This window comes from Oncorhynchus mykiss, chromosome 13, assembly GCF_057628025.1.
Source record: "Oncorhynchus mykiss isolate SJ-2025 chromosome 13, ASM5762802v1, whole genome shotgun sequence".
Taxonomy (NCBI): domain Eukaryota; kingdom Metazoa; phylum Chordata; class Actinopteri; order Salmoniformes; family Salmonidae; genus Oncorhynchus; species Oncorhynchus mykiss.
In genome coordinates, this window is record NC_143034.1 from 78,333,871 (window position 1) to 78,346,370 (window position 12,500).

General features: G+C 41.9%; 1 protein-coding gene across 1 annotated transcript in view; it reads left to right on the plus strand.

Annotated features, from left to right (window-relative positions):
* rbfox1 (RNA binding fox-1 homolog 1) overlaps nt 1-12,500 on the plus strand; it is a 406,536-nt gene that overhangs the window by 484 nt on the left and 393,552 nt on the right.

The following is a 12,500-nucleotide window of genomic DNA, read 5'->3' on the forward strand; positions in this document are numbered from 1 at the left end:
CTGAAGAGCAGTAGCCTACCTGAACCAGTGATGGAATGACTGGGAAGATGAACTACTTTGACAGGTGTGGACTGTGTTCAGCTCAGCGTTCTGACTCTCCTCTCCTGCTGCACGGTAAACGGTCAGACCTCGTTAAAATGTTGTTCCCCGGTGTCGCCCCATTCGTTTAGGCATGCGTTACCATCATCCGCTCTTCTTCCATTGATGAAATGACCTTTCCGTTGATAAATGGTGTCTTATCCTGAGTTGAAGAGGTGCACTATGGGGAGTAATGACTATTCTAACAGGAAGAGAGAGTTTAGTATCCAGCTGACAGGGGGCTAATAATTAGGTGTAGAGACCAGAGCTGGTCTTATGAAACACACTGATTAGACTCTATGAAGGATACTGCGTTAGATTAGGATTTATGAAGGATACTGTGTTAGGCTTTATGAAGGATACTGTGTTAGGCTTTATGAAGGATACTGTGTTAGATTAGGCTTTATGAAGGATACTGTGTTAGGCTTTATGAAGGATACTGTGTTAGATTAGGCTTTATGAAGGATACTGTGTTAGGCTTTATGAAGGATACTGTGTTAGGCTTTATGAAGGATACTGTGTTAGATTAGACTCTATGAAGGATACTGTGTTAGATTAGGCTTTATGAAGGATACTGTGTTAGGGTTTATGAAGGATACTGTGTTAGATTAGGCTCTATGAAGGATACTGTGTTAGATTAGGCTTTATGAAGGATACTGTGTTAGATTAGACTCTATGAAGGATACTGTGTTAGATTAGACTCTATGAAGGATACTGTGTTAGATTAGGCTTTATGAAGGATACTGTGTTAGGCTTTATGGAGGATACTGTGTTAGATTAGGCTTTATGAAGGATACTGTGTTAGATTAGGCTTTATGAAGGATACTGTGTTAGGCTTTATGAAGGATACTGTGTTAGATTAGGCTTTATGAAGGATACTGTGTTAGATTAGACTCTATGAAGGATACTGTGTTAGATTAGGCTTTATGAAGGATACTGTGTTAGATTAGGCTTTATGAAGGATACTGTGTTAGATTAGACTCTATGAAGGATACTGTGTTAGATTAGACTCTATGAAGGATACTGTGTTAGATTAGGCTTTATGAAGGATACTGTGTTAGATTATGCGTTATGGAGGATACTGTGTTAGATTAGGCTTTATGAAGGATACTGTGTTAGATTAGGCGTTATGGAGGATACTGTGTTAGGCTTTATGAAGGATACTGTGTTAGATTAGGCTTTATGAAGGATACTGTGTTAGATTAGGCTTTATGAAGGATACTGTGTTAGATTAGGCTTTATGAAGGATACTGTGTTAGATTAGGCTTTATGAAGGATACTGTGTTAGATTAGGCTTTATGAAGGATACTGTGTTAGGCTTTATGAAGGATACTGTGTTAGGCTTTATGAAGGATACTGTGTTAGGCTTTATGAAGGATACTGTGTTAGATTAGGCTTTATGGAGGATACTGTGTTAGGCTTTATGAAGGATACTGTGTTAGGCTTTATGAAGGATACTGTGTTAGATTAGGCTTTATGAAGGATACTGTGTTAGATTAGGCTTTATGGAGGATACTGTGTTAGGCTTTATGAAGGATACTGTGTTAGATTAGGCTTTATGGAGGATACTGTGTTAGGCTTTATGAAGGATACTGTGTTAGGCTTTATGAAGGATACTGTGTTAGATTAGGCTTTATGAAGGATACTGTGTTAGATTAGGCTTTATGAAGGATACTGTGTTAGGCTTTATGAAGGATACTGTGTTAGATTAGGCTCTATGGAGGATACTGTGTTAGGCTTTATGAAGGATACTGTGTTAGATTAGGCTTTATGAAGGATACATAATAATAAGCGTTTGATTAATGTGTCTCTGCTTATTTGTGGTGCTCCCGATATCACAACGTGAGTGGCCAATCAAAGCTCACCATAGCATCCAACACCTACTGGATTGGCTGACAATGGCTGTTGATACACTAACTAGCTTGCTTGCTAGCTTGTTAGCACCCACGTGAGGGCGAGGTCAGCGTGTCTGGGCGGGAGGTCAGCGTGGCTGGGCGGGAGGTCAGCGTGGCTGGGCGGGAGGTCAGCGTGGCTGGGCGGGAGGTCAGCGTGGCTGGGCGGGAGGTCAGCGTGGCAGTTTTATATTTCTGTAATGGTCCAGAACTAGTGGTTTACTAGCTGTGACGGCTGGTAGAACTAGTGGTTTATTAGCTGTGACGGCTGGTAGAACTAGTGGTTTACTAGCTGTGACGGCTGGTAGAACTAGTGGTTTACTAGCTGTGACGGCTGGTAGAACTAGTGGTTTACTAGCTGTGACGGCTGGTAGAACTAGTGGTTTACTAGCTGGTAGAACTAGTGGTTTACTAGCTGTGATGGCTGGTAGAACTAGTGGTTTACTAGCTGTGACGGCTGGTAGAACTAGTGGTTTACTAGCTGTGACGGCTGGTAAAACTAGTGGTTTACTAGCTGTGACGGCTGGTAGAACTAGTGGATTACTAGCTGTGACGGCTGGTAGAACTAGTGGTTTACTAGCTGTGACGGCCGGTAGAACTAGTGGTTTACTAGCTGTGACGGCTGGTAGAACTAGTGGTTTACTAGCTGTGACGGCTGGTAAAACTAGTGGTTTACTAGCTGTGACGGCTGGTAGAACTAGTGGTTTACTAGCTGTGACGGCTGGTAGAACTAGTGGTTTTCTAGCTGTGACGGCTGGTAGAACTAGTGGTTTACTAGCTGTGACGGCTGGTAGAACTAGTGGTTTACTAGCTGTGACGGCTGGTAAAACTAGTGGTTTACTAGCTGTGACGGCTGGTAGAACTAGTGGTTTACTAGCTGTGACGGCTGGTAGAACTAGTGGTTTTCTAGCTGTGACGGCTGGTAGAACTAGTGGTTTACTAGCTGTGACGGCTGGTAGAACTAGTGGTTTACTAGCTGGTAGAACTAGTGGTTTACTAGCTCTAACAGCTGATACCAGATAACCTTTTGTTGTGTCTTCTGCTGTCACCACAGATATTGGCATGAAGTCGGCCTATGCACATTGCTTCACCGTGTGTGTGTGTGTGTGTGTGTGCACCACAGGAACCTGTTGTACAGTATTTTTTCTCCAATGATAGAATGACTCAAACACATCCGTCTTCTGTGGTGAAAAGTTAATGAAGTAAAATGGTAATTGAACCTTCTGTCACAGGACCACTTCTTCTCATGACCATCGCTGTGTTGGTGTATTCAGACTGTGTACGGTTATTGCACCAGTATGGATAGATATGGGTGTGTAGCATCCTTCGCTGAGCCACCTCTGCTTCACTGACTAGACTGCTATCATCCCAAACCGCGTTCCTCTGTGTACACTTGGACCGTGAGTAGTTGATGGTCTTTATTGCTATCATCCCAAACTGCGTTCCTCTGTGTACACTTGGACCCTGAGTAGTTGATGGTCTTTATTGCTATCATCCCAGACTGCGTTCCTCTGTGTACACTTGGACCCTGAGTAGTTGATGGTCTTTATTGCTATCATCCCAAATTGCATTCCTCTGTGTACACTTGGACCCTGAGTAGTTGATGGTCTTTATTGCTATCATCCCAAACTGCGTTTCTCTGTGTACACTTGGACCCTGAGTAGTTGATGGTCTTTATTGCTATCATCCCAAACTGCGTTTCTCTGTGTACACTTGGACCCTGAGTAGTTGATGGTCTTTATTGCTATCATCCCAAACTGCGTTTCTCTGTGTACACTTGGACCCTGAGTAGTTGATGGTCTTTATTGCTTGGCCTTCCTTTCTCCAGGTTTCATAAACAAGTCATTTATTTCAGGTGTTTTCCAGACTGCTGCTACTCTGATCTTACTAGAGCATGTCTGGAAGCTCCACTGTTCCCATGGAAACATATTCTAGAGCATGTCTGGAAGCTCCACTGTTTCCATGGAAATAGAATCTAGAACATGTCTGGAAGCTCCACTGTTTCCATGGAAATAGAATCTAGAGCATATCTGGAAGCTCCACTGTTTCCATGGAAATAAAATCTAGAGCATGTATGGAAGCCCCACTGTTTCCATGGAAATATAATCTAGAGTATGTCTGGAAGCTCCACTGTTTCCATGGAAATAGAATCTAGAGCATATCTAGAAGCTCCACTGTTTCCATGGAAATAAAATCTAGAGCATGTATGGAAGCTCCACTGTTTCCATGGAAATAGAATCTAGAGCATGTCTGGAAGCTCCACTCTTTCCATGGAAATAGAATCTAGAGCATATCTGGAAGCTCCACTCTTTCCATGGAAATAGAATCTAGAGCATGTCTGGAAGCTCCACTGTTCCCAACGCCAGGCTTGGGGGTTATTATGTTCAAGCTCTATCATAGCTCCCAGTCCATATCCACCTCATATATTCACCCTCCACCACACACACAAATTAGGGAAAGCAAACATTCTTTCCTATTGACCCCCATTGTAAAAGAGCCCAACTTCGTTGTTGATTTTTTGTTGTTGTACAGAAATAACAAAACATGTTGAAAAGCTGCTGTGTTGTCAATGTACCAGGTAAAAAATAACTGACCTACGGTTCACAATGCTCCCACGTAGGAGAATGGAGCCATAGGGCTCTTCAGGCTATTCGGTGTGGAAGAGTGGGATATTGACACAGTGTCCAATTAGAGCCCTATGGCTTCAGGCTATTCGGTGTGGAAGAGTGGGACATTGACACAGTGTCCAATTAGAGCCCTATGGCTTCAGGCTATTCGGTGTGGAAGAGTGGGACATTGACACAGTGTCCAATTAGGCTACACGTAGCGTTTAATGTTCCGGTTGCTAGCTAGCTAACACTCACTCACGTGGCTGCTGGCTAACACTCACTCACGTGGCTGCTGGCTAACACTCACTCACGTGGCTGCTGGCTAACACTCACTCACGTGGCTGCTGGCTAACACTCACTCACGTGGCTGCTGGCTAACACTCACTCACATGGCTGCTGGCTAACACTCACTCACGTGGCTGCTAGCACCATCATGAAAAGGGGCATGAGGAAAGCCCTACAATGTAACATTTTTTGGAGTAGTGAGAATGCTTGGGAGTAAAGTCATCTTTTCTTAAATGTGGTTTTGTACAGCACCTTCAGAAAGCATTTACACCCCTTGACTTTCCCCACATTTTGTTGTGTTAAAGTAGGATTAAAATGGATTGAATTGTAATTTGGGGATTTGCCCAAAACATAATGCTTTGTATTGAAGACCAAAAAAGTTAATTTTGTTGCCAATTTATTTTGTAGTATTACTACAGTGCCTTATTGCAAACAGGAAGCATGCTGTCAAATATCTTTATTCTGTACAGGCTTCCTTCTTTTCACTCTGTCAGTTAGGTTAGTGTTGTGGAGTAACTACAATGTAGTTGATCCATCCTCAGTTTTCTCCTATCACAGCCATTTGTAACTGTTTAGTCACAATTGGCCTCATGGTGACATCACTGAGTGGTTTCCTTCCTCTCTGGCAACCAGGGGTGGAAAAAGAACCCAATCGTCATGCTTGAGTAAGAAAATGACTCATGTAAATGTCACCCCGACTTTTTGAGTAAAAGTCTAAAAGTGTTTGGTTTTATAAATGTACTTAAGTATCAAAAGTAAAAATATAAATCATTTAAAATGTATTATATTAAGCAAACCAGACGACACGATTTTCTTGTTTTTATTTATTTACGGATAGCCGGGGTCAACACTCAGACATAACTTACAAAGGATTTGAGGGGTGTGAATACTTTCTGAAGGCACTGTAATTGACTTAAACAAGCAGACAACAAGACAATTGCCTTTGTAAAAGGTCAAGTTTGTGTTGCAAGCCAATGGGGTAACCTAGGTAACGAATAGTTGTTACAACGCAGACTGGGGATTTACACCAGAAGACACAGCAAGAGGTCTAGATTCTAGAACAACACCAGACATTCTTACATTATCATGGTTCTATAGTCTTTAAAGGTGACAGTAGAGGAGGTCTAGATTCTAGAACAACAGACATTCTTACATTATCATGGTTCTATAGTCTTTAAAGGTGACAGACACAGGAGAGGACTGGAGGTCAAGATTGTAGAACAACACCAGGCATTCTTACATTATCATGGTTCTATAGTCTATAAAGGTGACAGACACAGTAGAGGACTGGAGGTCTAGATTCTAGAACAACACAGACATTCTTACATTATCATGGTTCTATAGTCTATAAAGGTGACAGACACAGTAGAGGACTGGAGGTCTAGATTCTAGAACAACACAGACATTCTTACATTATCATGGTTCTATAGTCTATAAAGGTGACAGACACAGTAGAGGACTGGAGGTCTAGATTCTAGAACAACACAGACATTCTTACATTGTCATGGTTCTATAGTCTATAAAGGTGACAGACACAGTAGAGGACTGGAGGTCTAGATTCTAGAACAACACAGACATTCTTACATTATCATGGTTCTACAGTCTATAAAGGTGACAGACACAGTAGAGGACAGGAGGTCTAGATTCTAGAACAACACAGACATTCTTACATTATCATGGTTCTATAGTCTATAAAGGTGACAGACACAGTAGATGACTGGAGGTCTAGATTCTAGAACAACACAGACATTCTTACATTATCATGGTTCTATAGTCTATAAAGGTGACAGACACAGTAGATGACTGGAGGTCTAGATTCTAGAACAACACAGACATTCTTACATTATCATGGTTCTATAGTCTTTACAGGTGAATGGCAAAAGTGTTCCTGTTTTTAAAACCACCTGTCAACATGCTCCTTTGGAATGCTTGGAAATGATGGCATTTCAGGTCATTGTGAGAATTCCATAATCTGAAAAGGTTAAAAGGTATCTAATTGTAGTGCACCATTTAACAGATCTCTGAGATCACCTGCTTGATGTTGTCCTGTTGAACACAATCAGATCTCTAGTTAACAGATCTCTGCGATCACCTGCTTGATGTTGTCCTGTTGAGAACACAATCAGATCTCTATTTAACTTTTTACATTTGTTTTAACTTGAGTTCAGAATTTCCAATATGTTTCAGTTTTGATTTTGTCCCTGTATTTAGCAAGTTTTCAAATCTCCGTAGCGACTTTTATTGGTTACAGAAGCTAGTGAGAAATTCTGCTACTTTTTCAGGCTGCCTTTGGGGAAGTTTTGACGCTGAAAGTTTATATGGTTTTGATAGCGTTTAGTGACTTTTCCCACTCAATTCCCGCCACAGGGGAGAAGCTGTCTGTGCAAAGGAAGTGACATCACAATTCAAATCGTATTTTGTCACATGTGCCACATACAACAGGTGTTGACTTTACCCTGAAATGCTTATGAGCCCTTCCCAACGATACAGTTTAAAACGAAGAATATAAATAAAATAACAAGAGGAATAAAATACACAAGAATGGAGCTACACTGTATACAGGAAGTACCAGTACCAGATCAATGTGGAGCTATATACAGGAAGTACCAGTACCAGATCAATGTGGAGCTATATACAGGAAGTACCAGTACCAGATCAATGTGGAGTTATATACAGGGAGTACCAGTACCAGATCAATGTGGAGCTATATACAGGAAGTACCAGTACCAGATCAATGTGGAGCTATATACAGGAAGTACCAGTACCAGATCAATGTGGAGCTATATACAGGAAGTACCAGTACCAGATCAATGTGGAGCTATATACAGGAAGTACCAGTACCAGATCAATGTGGAGCTATATACAGGAAGTACCAGTACCAGATCAATGTGGATCTATATACAGGAAGTACCAGTACCAGATCAATGTGGAGCTATATACAGGGAGTACCAGTACCAGATCAATGTGGAGCTATATACAGGGAGTACCAGTACCAGATCAATGTGGATCTATATACAGGGAGTACCAGTACCAGATCAATGTGGAGCTATATACAGGAAGTACCAGTACCAGATCAATGTGGAGCTATATACAGGGAGTACCAGTACCAGATCAATGTGGAGCTATATACAGGAAGTACCAGTACCAGATCAATGTGGAGCTATATACAGGAAGTACCAGATCAATGTGGAGCTATATACAGGAAGTACCAGATCAATGTGGAGCTATATACAGGAAGTACCAGTACCAGATCAATGTGGAGCTATATACAGGGAGTACCAGTACCAGATCAATGTGGATCTATATACAGGGAGTACCAGTACCAGATCAATGTGGAGCTATATACAGGAAGTACCAGATCAATGTGGAGCTATATACAGGAAGTACCAGTACCAGATCAATGTGGAGCTGTATACAGGAAGTACCAGTACCAGATCAATGTGGAGCTATATACAGGAAGTACCAGTACCAGATCAATGTGGAGCTATATACAGGAAGTACCAGTACCAGATCAATGTGGATCTATATACAGGAAGTACCAGTACCAGATCAATGTGGAGCTATATACAGGGAGTACCAGATCAATGTGGAGCTATATACAGGGAGTACCAGTACCAGATCAATGTGGAGCTATATACAGGAAGTACCAGTACCAGATCAATGTGGAGCTATATACAGGGAGTACCAGTACCAGATCAATGTGGAGCTATATACAGGAAGTACCAGTACCAGATCAATGTGGAGCTATATACAGGAAGTACCAGATCAATGTGGAGCTATATACAGGAAGTACCAGATCAATGTGGAGCTATATACAGGAAGTACCAGTACCAGATCAATGTGGAGCTATATACAGGAAGTACCAGTACCAGATCAATGTGGAGCTATATACAGGAAGTACCAGTACCAGATCAATGTGGAGCTATATACAGGAAGTACCAGTACCAGATCAATGTGGAGCTATATACAGGAAGTACCAGTACCAGATCAATGTGGAGCTATATACAGGGAGTACCAGTACCAGATCAATGTGGAGCTATATACAGGAAGTACCAGTACCAGATCAATGTGGAGCTATATACAGGAAGTACCAGTACCAGATCAATGTGGAGCTATATACAGGGAGTACCAGTACCAGATCAATGTGGATCTATATACAGGGAGTACCAGTACCAGATCAATGTGGAGCTATATACAGGAAGTACCTGTACCAGATCAATGTGGAGCTATATACAGGAAGTACCAGTACCAGATCAATGTGGAGCTATATACAGGAAGTACCAGTACCAGATCAATGTGGATCTATATACAGGAAGTACCAGTACCAGATCAATGTGGAGCTATATACAGGGAGTACCAGTACCAGATCAATGTGGAGCTATATACAGGGAGTACCAGTACCAGATCAATGTGGAGCTATATACAGGAAGTACCAGTACCAGATCAATGTGGAGCTATATACAGGGAGTACCAGTACCAGATCAATGTGGAGCTATATACAGGGAGTACCAGTACCAGATCAATGTGGAGCTATATACAGGGAGTACCAGTACCAGATCAATGTGGAGCTATATACAGGAAGTACCAGTACCAGATCAATGTGGAGCTATATACAGGGAGTACCAGTACCAGATCAATGTGGAGCTATATACAGGGAGTACCAGTACCAGATCAATGTGGAGCTATATACAGTAAGTACCAGTACCAGATCAATGTGGAGCTATATACAGGGAGTACCAGTACCAGATCAATGTGGAGCTATATACAGGAAGTACCAGTACCAGATCAATGTGGAGCTATATACAGGGAGTACCAGTACCAGATCAATGTGGAGCTATATACAGGAAGTACCAGTACCAGATCAATGTGGAGCTATATACAGGAAGTACCAGATCAATGTGGAGCTATATACAGGAAGTACCAGATCAATGTGGAGCTATATACAGGAAGTACCAGTACCAGATCAATGTGGAGCTATATACAGGAAGTACCAGTACCAGATCAATGTGGAGCTATATACAGGAAGTACCAGTACCAGATCAATGTGGAGCTATATACAGGAAGTACCAGTACCAGATCAATGTGGAGCTATATACAGGAAGTACCAGTACCAGATCAATGTGGAGCTATATACAGGGAGTACCAGTACCAGATCAATGTGGAGCTATATACAGGAAGTACCAGTACCAGATCAATGTGGAGCTATATACAGGAAGTACCAGTACCAGATCAATGTGGAGCTATATACAGGGAGTACCAGTACCAGATCAATGTGGATCTATATACAGGGAGTACCAGTACCAGATCAATGTGGAGCTATATACAGGAAGTACCAGTACCAGATCAATGTGGAGCTATATACAGGAAGTACCAGTACCAGATCAATGTGGAGCTATATACAGGAAGTACCAGTACCAGATCAATGTGGATCTATATACAGGGAGTACCAGTACCAGGTCAATGTGGAGCTATATACAGGGAGTACCAGTACCAGATCAATGTGGAGCTATATACAGGGAGTACCAGTACCAGATCAATGTGGAGCTATATACAGGAAGTACCAGTACCAGATCAATGTGGAGCTATATACAGGGAGTACCAGTACCAGATCAATGTGGAGCTATATACAGGGAGTACCAGTACCAGATCAATGTGGAGCTATATACAGGGAGTACCAGTACCAGATCAATGTGGAGCTATATACAGGAAGTACCAGTACCAGATCAATGTGGAGCTATATACAGGGAGTACCAGTACCAGATCAATGTGGAGCTATATACAGGAAGTACCAGTACCAGATCAATGTGGAGCTATATACAGGGAGTACCAGTACCAGATCAATGTGGAGCTATATACAGTAAGTACCAGTACCAGATCAATGTGGAGCTATATACAGGGAGTACCAGTACCAGATCAATGTGGAGCTATATACAGGGAGTACCAGTACCAGATCAATGTGGATCTATATACAGGAAGTACCAGATCAATGTGGAGCTATTTACAGGAAGTACCAGTACCAGATCAATGTGGATTTATATACAGGAAGTACCAGATCAATGTGGAGCTATATACAGGGAGTACCAGTACCAGATCAATGTGGAGCTATATACAGGAAGTACCAGTACCAGATCAATGTGGAGCTATATACAGGGAGTACCAGTACCAGATCAATGTGGAGCTATATACAGGGAGTACCAGTACCAGATCAATGTGGAGCTATATACAGGGAGTACCAGTACCAGATCAATGTGGAGCTATATACAGGAAGTACCAGTACCAGATCAATGTGGAGCTATATACAGGGAGTACCAGTACCAGATCAATGTGGAGCTATATACAGGAAGTACCAGTACCAGATCAATGTGGAGCTATATACAGGGAGTACCAGTACCAGATCAATGTGGAGCTATATACAGTAAGTACCAGTACCAGATCAATGTGGAGCTATATACAGGGAGTACCAGTACCAGATCAATGTGGAGCTATATACAGGGAGTACCAGTACCAGATCAATGTGGATCTATATACAGGAAGTACCAGATCAATGTGGAGCTATTTACAGGAAGTACCAGTACCAGATCAATGTGGATTTATATACAGGAAGTACCAGATCAATGTGGAGCTATATACAGGGAGTACCAGTACCAGATCAATGTGGAGCTATATACAGGGAGTACCAGTACCAGATCAATGTGGAGCTATATACAGGAAGTACCAGTACCAGATCAATGTGGAGCTATATACAGGAAGTACCAGATCAATATGCAAAGGTGCAAGGTATTTGAGGTAGATATGTAGATGAAGGCAGGGTAAAGTGACTAGGCATCAGGATAGATAATAATAAGGTATTTGAGGTAGATATGTAGATGAAGGCAGGGTGAAGTGACTGGGCATCAGGATAGATTATAATAAGGTATTTTAGGTAGATATGTACATGAAGGCAGGGTAAAGTGACTGAACGTCTGTTAGGCTGTTCTCCATCTAGCTAACTCTAGTACATGTTCTCCATCTAGCTAACTCTAGTATATGTTCTCCATCTAGCTAACTCTAGTGCATGTTCTCCATCTAGCTAACTCTAGTACATGTTCTCCATCTAGCTAACTCTAGTGCATGTTCTCCATCTAGCTAACTCTAGTACATGTTCTCCATCTAGCTAACTCTAGTGCATGTTCTCCATCTAGCTAACTCTAGTGCATGTTCTCCATCTAGCTAACTCTAGTGCATGTTCTCCATCTAGCTAACTCTAGTGCATGTTCTCCATCTAGCTAACTCTAGTGCATGTTCTCCATCTAGCTAACTCTAGTACATGTTCTCCATCTAGCTAACTCTAGTACATGTTCTCCATCTAGCTAGTGAAATAGCAGCCCAGTGAAATAGCAGCCCAGTGAAATAGTCATCATCATCAGTATCTTCCTCTACTCAGGGTCTAGTCATCATCATCATCATCAGTAACTTCCTCTACTCAGGGTCTAGTCATCACCATCATCATCATCAGTATATTACTCTACTCAGGGTCTAGTCATCATCATCATCATCAGTAACTTCCTCTACTCAGGGTCTAGTCATCACCCTCATCATCATCAGTATCTTCCTCTACTCAGGGTCTAGTCATCACCATCATCATCATCATCAGTAT